Here is a 15,341-nt window from a genome sequence, read left to right on the forward strand (position 1 = left end):
TCTCTATATGAGTGTAATTGCCTCTTTCAGAAGGTAGAAAAAAGTTTCACAATTAGTGTTTCTTTATATTCAATCTAAAAGCAATAATGTAACCTTGAGAACTATTTTTGCTGTTTCTACCAATTATTCTGCATGTATTAAATCCACATGTACTTGATATTTCAGCAGAACGGCTGTTAATTTTTTTTAATCTGGTATTTGATTGCTTGTATGTAACTACAGATTAAGGTGGTTCCTCACACTAATTTACTTGACTGCTTTTCTAACTACAACTACTTCAATATTTTCCTTATTTTTTCCACTGTTGTAACTTCAAGCTATAATGGAAGTGAAAACAGTTAAACACAGAACAGCCAATCCCAAGCAAATTTGATACTCAAGAGATCAATACAAAACTGCTTCAAAGCTGTCAGTTATTAGGTGAGCAAGTAACACCCACAATTCTGGTTGAGGCTAAAGTCAGTCCTTTCACCTTCATCCCTCTATAAAATGCAAAAACAACTGATGGACTTCTAATGAATCGAGATCAGTTCCATCCATGCCACCCAGCACGTACTGAAAGCCCAGGTCTGACCGGACCTGCTCATTCTAACTTGAAGAGTCAGAGGAAGTTGAACCACAAAGTGAAACTGGTGACAACGATGTAAAGCAGGTAACTTTATTGTGTGACTGCTTTGCAGCATCTGATGTAGAATTACAGAGGTACAACACTGACATTCATCAATATTTACTTTAATAGAAAAGCTTTAAGTTTTTCCAAAGTCCCCACAGGCTGGAATGCAACAGAAGGTGTGATGCACACATGCTTACAGGATGTCCGCTATGGCCAATGGTGTCAGCTGTGCCTCCTTAGCTAAGCTCATTGATGCCGTATTGGTTTAACGTGAAGAGCTGTGACAAAATACAACAAATACCATCAGACAGTTGTAGTTTCTGTATCTGATCATGGTCCCCACATCTACTTATATCTTAAAAAAATAAATCAGTTCTCCTCCACCAGTGAAAGGCTAATTGCTATCTTAATTTTTCATTTTACTGTACTATCAAGCCTAATGATTTGCTATAAATTTTTGATTGTTTCATGTACTCAAATAGGTAATCTAACATCCAGCTTCTCACTTCAAAGCAAAATACAGTTCAAATCTTATTCTTTTTAAGTATGCTGCTTACCTGAGTCAGGTTTCAGGTGAGGGCTCACTGCAAAGCCATTACACTGCTCCAGCTCATACTGTGCTGCAGAACATCATTAAACATCCTGATGTCTGATGGGGAATCATATACATCTGTATTACCACCGATGGGTGCGCATCTCATAGTTCTTATTACTGTCTGGGCAACGTGTTTCAATACGAATTGGCCACACACTTCACATCTAACCTAAATAACCCTTATTACGAATTAATGCAATTGCTTATTATTGTATCTACAATGATGCCAAGAGGAAGAGCTTTGAAAAAACCCACGCAATTCCACTAATAACCTCTCTAGTTCTGCTAACACCTTTCAGAGGCTGTGAGCTCACAGCTACTGCACAACCCCAGTAACTCCACAGCACCACGTGCCTAATAAGTAGTCAAAACACCCACTTCATTTCACAACTAGAGAAGCACATCAGTATATTTATTATATTTTTATGTCTATAAAATGCAGGGATGGCCAAATACCCACACATTTAACCATCCTACTTATTAGTGTAACTCCTACCACAACAAAGCTTTGCTCCTTAAAAAGGCTGAAAAATACACTGAAAGCAACAACTGGCTTGCCTTGCAAATCAAATTAATGCGAAATGTCACTTGTCTGCTCCCCTCTAAGCACTGGCATTCTACTGAGTAGAACAACTCTAGGCCCCTTCTCTCCTCTCCCTCTCCTTGTGACCACAGCTGCTCCAAAACCTCCAGTCCAACTCAGACAACTTACTGACCAACAAGAGATGGCAGTCACCCTGTGTCTAAGCCCCTTGCAAATCAGTGCAGAAAATGATTTTCAGTATCTCATTTTCCTTTTCCCCCTGCCCACAGCTACAAAACCAAAGTCCTGCAGAAAAGCTGCCAGCCTTCCTGCAGCCTCTGCGACCCCATACAGAGTGCACAGGACTAGAGTCATTAAGTACTTGTTTAGACCGATTGCGATCCACCTTTTCGAATTACTCTCAGTGAACTATGGGGATTCAAAAAATACATTTTTTTCCCCACCCTGGAAGAGTTTAACATGAGAATTTGTCCTGGTTTTGTTAAAAACAAGTTTCTCTTTTAGTGATTTTGCCTGTCAGCTCAAGCCTTCATATTAGCTGCATTTTCCTGGAGAACCAGACATGTTTTGGTAAACCTAGCAATGGAATGTGAAGTTATTGATAAGGACAGATTCACATCTCACAAGAGGGGCAACGAGAAACTGGTGACCAAGAGACTGACCAACTGTGTATAACATCCCATTCACGTGAACACTTCATATAAAAGTGGGAGCTCACAAGGATCTCGTGCCTTTGCCTTTTCCTTTTCCCTTTTCCCTTCTGCTTATGGCGACATTAGGAGAGGACCTTGCTAGTCGTCCCTGCGAACTGAGGCCAGTGAGAGACTGAATCCAGCTCCGGTTGGCTGCAGAGTCCAGTCCAGGACTTTGGGTGCCGGCTCTGCAGTTGCTGAGACTTTCAAGATTGGTTTCGTATATTTTGTATTATTTTCTCTATTCTTATTGGTAGCATTAGTAAAACATCTTTAATTTTTTCCAACTCTTTTCTCTATGTCCTTCTTTTCCTCCCAATCGCCTGTCCTGAGTGGGAAGTGGGGAGAGGGAGGGGCAAAAAGGGGGAAGTGGAGGGGAGAGGAGGCTAACAATACATCTGCCAGGGTTTTATTGTCACCCCGCAATCTTAACCCTCGACAGAACTTTAAACTCAGATGCAGTGATGTAAGAAGAAAATCAGTTGCTTTCAGTTCAGCTTTCCTTTGTTTTTCCAGCTGCCTTAGAAATCAGGTCTTCTTTCTCTCTCCCAATAAAAAAATTCCATCAGGAAGTACGCATATTTTTATTTTAAGTCTACAGTAATGGCTAATCATTTTTCTACCTATTTTAAATTCTAAATACACTTAACTATAAATTACATTACCATATTTCTACTGTAAACAACATTTCATTTTTGTTGGATGACAACAGTAATAACCACACACATCAATATGTTAAGTACTCCAGGTATTAATAACAAGCCAAAGAAACCCATTGGACTTGTAGACTTCAGCAAGCAGTGTGTAACTATTTCAATTTAGAAGCAGCATCCTTCAGGCTGAGATTAGCTTGAAGAAAGAGGGCCATTGTTCATATTATTTAAACAAAATGAAGTTTTCTAGCTAGAACAGATGTGTGATTGTCAGCATGGGGAAGTTTTTAACTAGAAGTGATTTACAGTTATTAAACCGAACAGCTCCAGAGCTTTGTCACTCACCTGGCACTGGCGAGAGGCCGGGTGGCCCTCCAAGCGTGGGCCACTTTGCAGGTTGATGTCAAGGATATCCCAGAAGTCCAAATCTTTTTTGCAGGTGCTAAAAGAAGAGGTGGAAGATTATCCTTTGTATCTGACAGTTCTGTTTGGAAATGGTTTTTGGTTTTTATTGTCAACTGTTTTCAAACAAACAGGAAATATCTGCTTTTGTTTGCATAGGACACTCTTACCTGTGAGGTCCTAAATAAAAAACCCGGCTCAAGAACTGCCAGTTACCTGTCTGAAGACAGGTATAGGAACATATAGGAATGAGCACTGCAGACAAAGCAGTGACACCACACACAGCAGCTACAAACGCCTCAGCCTGTATCCCTCCCAGTGCCCCACTTTAACAGAAGTACAGCCACTGAGCTACAAGTACCACCATCCCATAGGTACTGAACAACGGAGCGCACTGACCTGTAGTGTTACTGAGCTCAGCATAAGCACACTACAAAGGAAAACCCTTCCTGGTGTACATGCAAACCTGTACACACCAGTTACAACAAATTGACAAATTGGTATGGAAAGTCAAAGCCAGATTTTATTTCTGAGTGATTCTTCACGAAAAACATGTTAGACATCATTTGAGGCTCATTTGAAGCACAGATTTAGTCGATGACCACAATGTAGGTCACTAGTTTTGACACAGTTTGTGCCTAGTATTCATTCCGAGGAATCAGATTCAGCACTAACACCAATAGCTGTCAAGAGTCTACATGTGGTTTCACTTACACTACCATTTAATAAAATAATCCAAGTAAGCAGATATCACAATATTTTTTGCTGACTTCCCTGTTTATTTCAATCACTAAAGCAGTATTTAAATGAAAAAAGCACCATACTCTAATTCTACGCATCCAAGAATATTCATCTTTAAACCTGAACCGCCCTCGCTGTTTCTGCTGCCCTTCTGGTTTTCAATGAGCTTCAGTAACTCAAAAGAATTGCAACCAACTTGGTAACTAAAAGAGAAAGCTTTGTAGAATAGGAAAGGTTCACGACAGGGGAGGGAAAAAAGCCTTTCTAAAATAGCCAGGTGTTCACCTCAACCCGTATCAACTTCAAACAGATGCAAGGACAGTAGTCGAATCTGATTTCAGACTAAGGACATGAAAGGCGAGCTTTATATTCTTATGCTTTTATAATGCTAGAATGAATTCATTTTTAGATAAAGAATGGTATACTCCCCACCTCTCCTATTCTTTCACAGAAAGTTTGCTCTGAAAATAGCATGGCTGAGTTCCAGTCTTTCAACTATTATTTGATCACTGCTAAATATTTGCAAGTTTGGGTTTTTCCACATCCCATCCATCTACTTGATTGTAGTTCACATAGTATCTACTATGTTTTCTTCTGCTTTTATAAATAAATGTACTGTGGCAAGTGATTGAGTCAGTAATGAAAACGGAATGAGTTACTTGAAATACAAAAAGGAAACAGTATTGGAAGAAGAGCACCAATGACCTCTCACCCAAAGGGAGGTTGAACCTGAGGACGGGGTGACTGGCCCAGGTGAGCAGCTCTGCCGGGCAGGGGAAGAGCTGGAGTTTTACCCAAGGTATGGCTGGTGGTGCTTGCTCATGGCCTTGAAGACAACAGGTCATGAGGACGCAACTCCAGTTGAATCACACAATCGTTTGGGTTGGAAAAGACCTTTAAGATCACCAAGTCCAACTGCTAACCTGGCACTGCCAAGTCCACCTCTACCCCATGTCCTGAGAACCTCATGTCCGTCTGTCCAACCCTCCAGGGCTGGTGACTCCAGCACTGCCCTGGGCAGCCTGTTCCAATGCCCCACAGCCCTTTGGGGAAGAAATTGTTCCCACATCCAACCTCAACCTCCCCTGGCGCAACTTGAGGCCGTTTCCTCTTGACCTGTTTGTTCAACAAGGCTTGGTTCAAACAAACAACAGTGGCAAGCAATTCTTCAAAATACATTAAGAACACAAGCAGAAGCTTGTAATAATCTCACTATCCCCTTATCACAGAGGGAGCCAAGACTCTTCTGTAGAGTAACTCCTAAGATCAAAATGTCACAGATATTCCAAGTCTATAACTTACACATATGGCTGCATTTTTTCTTTTAGAGAGGTTTTGCTGGATTTTAAACTTCATAATTAAAATAAGTTTATACACCACTATATTACTGAATTTTGTTAAACCAAGAGTTGCATTCTGCTTAATGGACTGATGGATATCACTTGAATGCATTTATGTGTACACTGTTATTACAACTTAAATACACAACAACATTAGCAGATGATCAAATACTCACTTTGCAACCACAGCGCTGAGAGAGCAATTGCCCATTATGGGACTTGTGTATATGTCCTGTAACATGTCCACTTCTGTGAAGGATATATGCAACCTACTTCAGGGTGCACATGCCCATTAATACACACCCTGGCATTCTATACATGCACTTTGGATCTCTATTGTTTATTAACATACTTATGGGGCATGTATCCCACCTTATTTATATCAGATTTAAAAGAAAAAAACATTAATACCTTCAATCATATCTTTCCTGGTCTTTGCATAGTCCCTTACTGAGTCCAACTCCACCCAGCCCCAGTATTTTTCTGTATTTAACAGCAATCTAACACCCAGAAGTACTCACACACCTCCCAGCAGCCTGTGAAACGCTGGTGCTCTCCTGCTGCTCACACGCACATGTGCTCCCAAAAGCCTGAACTACAAGAGCCAGTGCATCCTCCCCATGCATGTTATGATGCTCTGCAGAGAAGAGGCAGCCGGCTTGATCAGCCTTGTGTTTTCAGCTACTTCAGGCATTTACAAAAGTACAGAAAAATACAGCTGTTAAGCTCCTGCAATATAGAGATTTTTAAAGCTTTCCATTCAATATCGATACAGCCCACCTGTAGCTGCAGAGGTTTGATTTAGCACCAGTGTATGAACTTCATTTGAAATATAAATTAAAAGGTGTAATTTCTCCTCCCTGCTGTCAAAATATTATTGATCATTCATAATCCAAAGCTAAAATGGAGATGAAGATTCTCAATTCCATACAAGGACTTCCACAAACACATACACCTGAAATAACAGGATTAGTACAGATTTTTTTCTCGATTTCAGAACACTTTTTACCCAACTAGAAAACAGGGCAGTTACTTTCCTTCCAGGAAAAAGTGCCTTTTTACTATTGTGTTCCTGTTACAAGAAAAGACTCAAAATTCATAGATCTACAATAAAAAGTTCTGAAACAAAGATAAAAACTTTAATGATTTTAACAATTCATTTAGACAGAACCAGTGCAAGAAAGCAAAGTTTAATTAAGCAACTTCTACATAACTTCCAATCATTAATTGTTATCTCTGACAGTTTGTGAAATGCATTTTAAGTTATTGAAGAGGCAGCAGTCCAGGATAGACATTTAATCACTCCATGTATTATGAATTTTTATAAATTAATTAGCAAACTATTTCAAAGCTGTCTCATTTTAACTAGGTCAAATTTTGTTATGAAGTGCAATGAATCAGGGTTTAAAATTTTAATGAGCTGCACTTTAAACTGTGTTTCTGAATGGGCACTATTTTAAATGACATCTCCCAAACAGACTAAACTCTCTTTTCAAAGGACGATAAAGCATGACTACAGTGCAAGAGGAAAGTGCTACACTGGGCTGTCTGAGAATACAAAACCGTTTTTGAAATCTGACATTATTAGTCACAGTATAGTAGGAAGCTGTAATATACATAAAAGGAATTTTGCTCATTGATTCCTGAGTGTAATCTTGTTAGTAGCCTGTTTTTTGAAAAAGTACTGAAGATGGAGGGCACAAAAATAAAGAGTAGTGATGGGTATGTTCTGAGGATAGATGCTGGTAAAATTCTTAAAGAATGTTTAATCTACACATTAAAATAACATATTTGGGCTTAAAACAACTGAAAATGAATTGATTTGTCAGCTCCAATTAAATTATTTCAAAAATTAGAAGTCGATTTACAACCTGCTCTGATTATCCCACATGATCTTTGCATTTCAGGGAAATTAACCAACCCAGCTGCAGTTTTTTTTCTGTCTGGATTTCTAATCTCTCTACTACTGATCAAACGTTTCAATAGAGCACTAAACCATGGTAGTGGTAGAGAATTTCCAGCTCCCATTTGAAGAGATGATGTACCAGTACACTTCTGCAGCACTCCATGAACTGAAACAGAAAGTCTCTCGTGCATTCTCAATCATATTTGAGTATCAGAAGGGGATATATCAAATATGGAGGTCAGTGAGGAGGAAGGGAATTAAATATTGCACTGACAGCACCACAATTCAATAGAAAAAGCAACTGTCTCAGCTTAAAATGAGCCTGAAGGCAGAATATATGGTCTACATTTCCTGGGAGTTTCAAATGTATTAAAGACATAGGGAAGTGATACCAATAACAAATTTGGTATATAACACTTTGTTTTGGGGAGGAAGAGAGAAGAAGCTACAATATCAAAGCAGCAATAAGGAATTCAAAGGAGCTACAGTTTACATTTCCAGTTCTCTAGACGGTCCCTTTACAAAAGTGAATTCTGTGTATTTGAGTGGTGAAGATCTCTGTATTCAAGCTGACACTGCTCACCTCCAGAAGATAATGAGCAATATAATGAAAACGAGCTTTTCCAGGATTAGACACAGCCTTGTGATACAAGTTTGCCGTTTGTTTAACAGAATGTTACTCTACTAATTCATTTTTTTTCCAAAGCATTCTTCTAGTTTTGCTTCAAGTAGTGACTACGAACTGGAGACCAGGCAAAATAAAGCTCTGTGCACTTAAAGTCCTTTTTTTATGTAGCCAGCTGCCATTTTTCCTTCTGTTGGCAACTGTGAAAGGAATCTTTCAAATAAGAAAAGTATCTGACATGCATCAAAACCCACAAAGATTACTCGGGTAAAAACAGTATCTGAAAGTTCTTTTTGAATGTCTAGATTGAGAGACCACAAAATCCAACTAAATGTAGCAAAGTGGAAAAATTATTATCGGATTAAGATCAAACTACATCTCAAGTCAATTTTTTTAAGAATCTAGACAGGTCCCTCATGGCTGCCATACTCCAAAGCCTAAGAAATCTTAGGGCTAACTAGAAGTATGCGGGAGATCCAGGAACATTAAATAGGGATGATCTTCAAACATTATCTACATAGTTGCAGGTTCACATTTCTGAACTGGGTTACACTTACCTATGTAATTACCACCTCTAATAGAATAGTCTTAACAGAAACCTACTTTTGCTCCTTGCTGATGGCAATGACAGCCAAAAGGTGTCTCATTCTTCCTGCATCTGTTGGTAAAACGGCAGGTATAGCTTTGCTCTGCAATCATCTCTGGTGCAGTCATCTGCAACCCAGTGAAAAATCAATTAATCAATGGCACAGACCGCAAAACTATAGTGGGACATCAAGTCTTCACTACCTTACTATTTAACAATACTGTCAAAAGTGATACAAACAGTTCTTTGAAGCAAAGGGGTTTTTTTTTCCTCCTTTCTTTTTCCCTTAGGAAATTTGTTACAGACATGCAAGAAAGTGTAAGAACCATGGTTAGACTCTGCTACAGACTTATCAGAATAAATCTACCAGGAACAGCCCATTCATCTATTCTAACCCATAGATGACTGGTTTTGTCCCATTCTCTCCTGAACTTTCCTCTATTTTGACGCTGGGTCTCAAATGCCGCTCCAAGGGAAGGCAATGAGGGACTAGGAAAACCCAGACTGCCTTCTTATTTTGCTCTAGCCAGACACGAGCAGCTAAACTGGAGCATTTTCAGCTGTGTTACAGAGCAGCTTTAATATTTTAAGAGTCACATTCAAAAAATACCCACACTGGATACACACCAAGGTAGGAGTCACCAGAAATGAGCTTGCTTGCCCATCTCCAACTTACAGCCACCTGCCAGGTGTTTTTTGGATCTGCAAAAATATATCCACAGTTCTCCCTGATGGCAACTCAAGAGATTTTTGTGGGTAAGCATTCATTCTCCTGAACAGAGCGTAATATTCTCACACCACTAATCCTCCAACAGGAACCACTTCTGCCTCCTAGTTCTTCATCACATACCACATCCCACAAGCCCACCCCAAGCAAGGGGGCAGTCAAACATGGATATACAGCATTTTATTAGCCTGACCTTGTCAAAACAAATTAAGAGGTGAAAACACCAGGAAAAAAATAATTGTCACATTCTGCTAAACACTTATTTGGAATTAGTCTTCACAATCTTCCTAACAGCCTTAGAGGAATAAAGCAATTAATATAATTCCAAGTCTACTGCTTGCTGAATTGTCTGTGCAAAACAGGTAGTTCAGCAATAATCCTCTTGAACCTTCTTGGAAGAACTCACAGGCTGAGCACAGGTAGATCTATGTGATCCTGCAATTTAATTAGCAATTATTCCTCACACAGATCTTGCCACATGCTACAACATTTGCACCATTCATTAACTTGTCCTAGATATCATGGGATTAACAACTTCCTTAGATAGCAACAGAAAACTCCTTCATAAATATTCTTCTCTTCCCTGAAGAAAAGTATCTATCTATTTTTGGAATCCAGTTCTACCAGAGATCAAATTTCTCATTCTTACACTCAGCTTCTATTGTCCCAGTCCACTTTTATTGGGCAGATCTCCCCATACAGCTAATGCAAATATGGGTCTCATTGACAACAAAACCTTTTTCCCTCCACCACAAGTATCTACAGTAAGCAACATGAACTCCAAGTAGCCATAATGATTTAAGGCCTGGCTGGGACACCGAGGGATATTACGGGATATTATGAATTTGTTAATTAACATGAGGGTGCACACTAACAAAGAACAGGAGCTAGTTACAACTCTTACCTTTTTAGGAGTACTGTTATCTCGTACTAATCTCCTTTCCCTGCTGAATGCTCAGAGCGCTGCCCAAACAGTTCTTCAAAGCTAAGGAGAAAACATATTTTGAATGTATTCTTCTTCAAGTTAAAATAAGAGGCCAATTCATGCCAAATATTTTTCTGCCATGCTTATGGGGGTGATTTAAATAAATCAGACATATCCATTTTCAAAATATGAAGTCGGCTAATTGAATATACATGTTTCACCAAGACTGAACTGACACACAAGACCACCCCCCCACAACTCATACAAACTCATTTAGCACTACCAGATGGTTGCTCTTTTCCTATTTTTCATTTTCTGTTTCTCCCAGCATCTCCAGTTCTCACCATATAAGTTCTTCATATTTCATGAGTATACAAAGCATCCCTTCATTAAATATAGACCAGGCTAATTAAATTAGGTTTTGGAATCTCTTTTGTGCCTTCCTAGAAGGTAAAATGCACATAAACCTGGCACAACGTTTCAAACCCAGATTTTTAAATTATTTACCTTCTTTAGAAGGCTACTGACTTCCTTTTAGTGTACAAATTCAAACCCTCAATCAAAATGAGAATATTTAAAACAACTGGCAAATCATTAGTGAAGTCCTTTTGCTCTCAAAATTAAAGTATCCTATTTTAAAAACCATTCATATTTTGGATTGCAAGCATTTGCAAGATCTTTGGCAAACAGACAAGACAGAACAGGTGAAATAAAGCCTTATATTACATCCCTATTTTTGACATCCATATTTATTCCTATTGTACAGCTTGGAAAATAATCAGCAGTAATTGATGGTTATTTGTTGTAACTATTTGCAATAGTAAAAAATGGACAGGTATTTCATTTCATATGGTTATTCTTACATTTAAAGCTAAATTTTAGGCATCAATTTAAACTAAGAAAAGTCACTTAGAGATGTAAAATCAAAAGAAAAATACTTTAAACCAGTGGTGAGTGATCAAGTTGTAAATAGAAGGCCAAGCTGTTAAAACTAGACCAAATGCAAGTTAGTTTTGTGCTCAGTACGATGATATTCCTATGCATCTCATTCTTTTAAAGAACTCTCTAGTAGTTCACTAGAAAAAGACCCACTGATCTTCCTTCAAGAATCACTGCAATGAAGGTTCACCTAATCCCATCCCAACATTTTTCTGAACTGTGTAAATAATAAAATGAAATCAATGTAATCATAGTTTGAGCTGTATCAGAAGATCCTAAAACTCTTGAGAACTTCTCCTTAAGTCTATTTTCAAAAGTATAAACTATGAAAACCAAAAATCTAGAAAATAGTTATTTCCATGCAGTTTGATTATACACTCAGCATTTTCTATGCAGCTAGATTTAGTTTCTAGTGGAGAGTAAGTTTCCCTTACCACCAAGGGAAAGATAAAAATTACTTAATAGGTAGGTAACTACAAAAATCCTCAAAAATTTACAGGATAACTCCAGAAAAGATGAAGCATTCACACATGCATCCTGAAAAGGAACAGGATAAAAGCTCTGCTTGCTCTTGAAGCCAAAAAGAATTCAGGACAAAAAATAAGCATCTAGAATCAAGTCTGTTCACCATAAGAGCTGTCGATTCATGTCACTACAAAAACATCCACTTTTCTTGCCACGGACTTAAATTTAGCAGCCAGAGACTCATAACAGACATGCAAGTCTAGAATTTGGCAGGCTTTGAGACTTGAGATATTTTTCTTACATTATCTATTTATTTAACCAAATGACTTAATGTATAGTCCTGCTACCACATTACCAATATTTTTCTGTTAAACACACAGGTGTTCAAAGCCTTAGAATAATTTCTATTTATGCTACTGAAAGTTTCTTACCTATTCAGATCCTCAAAATCCTCTGTATAATCATCTTGGGAAGATGACGTGATGTCTTCTGACATGATTCATAAGGATTCATACTAAAAGATACAAGAATATGAAGTTAGATATGTAGAAGTTGCCAGAAAAGCCTTTAAAAAGCTAGAATAAAGTGTCAATGACAAAATACGCACATTTAATAGATTTTCACAGTAATTTGTTGTTTAAAGAGTACCATTATATAATTAAGAGATGTACTATTTTCTCCTTCACCACACTTTCATTAACAAACTCTAGTGAGACATGAAAAGGTCACATTTCCTTGTTCGGGTTTACCTACCCAACCAAACACTTTAGGATACACTATACACCAGCTCCATCAGTTCCCCCAACATGGTTTAATAAAAGTCTAAACCAGCAAACTGACACAACAGTCATTGTAAAAATTTGCAGCCACAGGGGAACAATTTAAGACAAGATCTCTGCTTACACAGAATCCTTCTAAAGCTTTCGCTTAATCTATCTTCCCTTGAAGAAAGAGGCTCTGAACAGTTTACAATAGGAATTGTCTTGTTAAGCAACTTGCGGGATCTAGAGTGACTTTCATTAATATCTCATTTATTTGCTTCCCACAAAAAGATGCGGCACTTGTACATCACTTACACATTCTAAATCAAGCATGTTTTTCAATTACAGTATCTACGACCTCACTGAAAAGCTACATCCTGATTTCACTACGTGAACTGATTTATAAAAATACAGGATTAATAAATTCAAAAAGACAGAATTTTTAACAGTCTTAAACATTAACACAGTATCTCTGAAGTAACACATTGCCTCAAGAGGCAGGGATTTTGTTAGAGGAAAACGAGCAGGAGGAGATTATGTATAGGAAAACGTGCAGGAAATGCAATCAAACTAAGAAACAAGTGACCCATCCCAATTACCTCTAACAGCAGATGCTGCTGACAGATGCTCTCACATTATGCTCCAAGTACAGCTGTGAGAATCAGAAATAGATACCAAAGATGCTAAACTCAGAAAGATGTAACTATCACACCTTGAAAAGAGATACTTGAGATATCATTTTAGGCTGACAAAGCAGGTTTCTTCCTACCACCTCCGTATTATGAAGCAATTCAAATGTACATTAGGCCCTTTTGTTTATGCTGTTAACTTTAAGGCTTCACAAGTGCTGACAGAAAAAGAGACATCAAAGATTCCTGAGGTGCGCTAAGCCTAAGAAACAGTTTATTCAAGTCATAGCTGTAGTATGATGACTTATGTTGCCTTGTCTCAGTTAGCTTACCTAGTCTCCAGAACTGTACAAAGGACAGTAAAAGCTACTTAGAAAAAACTCAGGAAAATAAAAGCGTTTAGCACTGTCCCAGCAGTTTCACATCCCAAACAGTAAAGGAATTACAATTTACTTGAGTATCTCAAAGGTTATTTCTCTTGGATTTTTTTTTCCTTGTGTAGGTTCACATTAAGTGTCACAAATCATGAGAGCTTGAATAAAAACTAGCTTTAAGATAACTGTACCTGTTCAGGAGTAACCTAACAGCTGGAACAAGACAAAAGAGATCCTCACAGAAGTATAAATAGCCTAGTGCAAATTACAACTTTGATACTTTCAGAATGCCAGAAATCTTCAAGGGCTATGCACAACACGCCATTTTTCAAAGCAGCATCTAATTTATTTGGGTCTGATTAATTCCAGGTTCTACCAACTACAAGAGTATAGCTGCAGTAAGGAAGAAAACATCTACTTCCCAGCCTCCAGTCTTTTGATTCAATGAAATATTCTCATGCTAATACCTGTTATAACCAACAGTCAGAAAAAATGCCACTGAGGTGCTCAGCCTTTCCACATGGTTGACGGAATTCCAGCCACCACCAGTGCGAGTGTTTCTGTTGGCTTTTGTACTGGCAAAACTATAATAAGCTTGACTCAAAAACACTGAAGAAAGTACTACATCATCACCATGTGCAGAGGGCCATCAGCTAAGCAAAAGTAACTTATGACTTTCTAGAAAACACTTCTTTTGTCATTACACATAAAACAAATAAAAGCAAAATAACTACAAATAATACAACCGTGACTTTTCAAATTCCCCTTAAGAAAGTCCTCATACACAAGTAACACCTTGCCCATGCTCCCTAAAAGGAAGAAAACGATACCACATCTCACCCCAAAGGGCACAGCAGCTTTCAGTGACTGCTTTTAGAGGGCAGCAATACAAAATTCTTATTACACCACAAAATATCAATACAGCCTCACATAGAATTGTTTTGGTTGGGAGAGACCCTCAAGATGATTGAGTCCAACCATAACCCACCCCTGGCACTGCCCCATGTCCTGAGAACCTCATGTCCGTCTGTCCAGCCCTCCAGGGCTGGTGACTCCAGCACTGCCCTGGGCAGCCTGTTCCAATGCCCCACAGCCCTTTGGGGAAGAAATTGTTCCTAAATCCAACCTCAACGTCCCCTGGCGCAACTTGAGGCCGTTTCCTCTCACCTTAAACACACCATTCCCCTGAAAACAGACAGCAATACAGAAAGCCTTGGTCCCTGGATAGCTCACTGATCAAGTCGCTCTATAACTTAAAAAGCTTTCACTTAGGAAAACTAACAGCTTGATTACCTGTGTGTGGTAGCAGAGAGGGCAGTAGGCAGCAGTAAGGGCCACAGATCATGACGGCTGATGTCTGTATATCCAACGGTGCACTGCAACCTATAGAAAACCACAACTTTTAAAACCTATCCTCACTATTTTGGATGTTGCCACCCCCACTAGACGACAGTCGCAGCCAGAACACACAGCAGAGGCCCCTCCAGCTCCACAGCCACTTCACGAAATTCTGCTGCTCAGTAAAACCGGAGCAGGGAGACAGAGCGGGCGGCTCCTCATACCTTGCCCCCCTCCTCCCGTTGGAGACAGCGGTTCCACACAGGGAAGGCCCGGCCGCTGCTGAGGCTACACGTCTCGGTCCCCGAGAAAACCAACACCCAGCAAACCCCCGCGTTTTCCAGCAGGCATTATGCGCCAGCCCACACCTCCGCGCAGCCACAAGCATCCAGCTCCGCTCCGCAAGGAGCTCCGCTCCCCACCGCTGCCGGCCTCAAATGGCCGGGGCCACGCCCGAGCCACGCCCCTCCCGTCCTCGTAGCCAAT

The 15,341-nt window shown here is 39.3% G+C and overlaps 1 long non-coding RNA gene across 4 annotated transcripts; it reads right to left on the reverse strand.

Annotated features, from left to right (window-relative positions):
• Positions 1–644: 644 nt before the first annotated feature.
• On the reverse strand, positions 645–15,333 carry LOC106145742 (uncharacterized). 4 transcript variants are annotated; one of them, XR_010465879.1, is made up of 8 exons: positions 15,080–15,318; positions 14,811–14,900; positions 12,185–12,267; positions 10,329–10,409; positions 8,715–8,825; positions 3,443–3,539; positions 1,171–1,262; positions 645–891 (listed from the first exon to the last, which is right to left on the reverse strand). It is a non-coding gene; the product is annotated as an uncharacterized LOC106145742 (long non-coding RNA). The 4 variants fall into 4 exon arrangements; XR_010465880.1 differs by having other exon boundaries at positions 1,171–1,233; positions 15,080–15,317; XR_001230375.3 differs by lacking the exon at positions 1,171–1,262 and having other exon boundaries at positions 15,224–15,333.
• Positions 15,334–15,341: the final 8 nt, after the last annotated feature.

Source organism: Columba livia, chromosome 13 (genome assembly GCF_036013475.1).
Source record: "Columba livia isolate bColLiv1 breed racing homer chromosome 13, bColLiv1.pat.W.v2, whole genome shotgun sequence".
NCBI lineage: Eukaryota > Metazoa > Chordata > Aves > Columbiformes > Columbidae > Columba > Columba livia.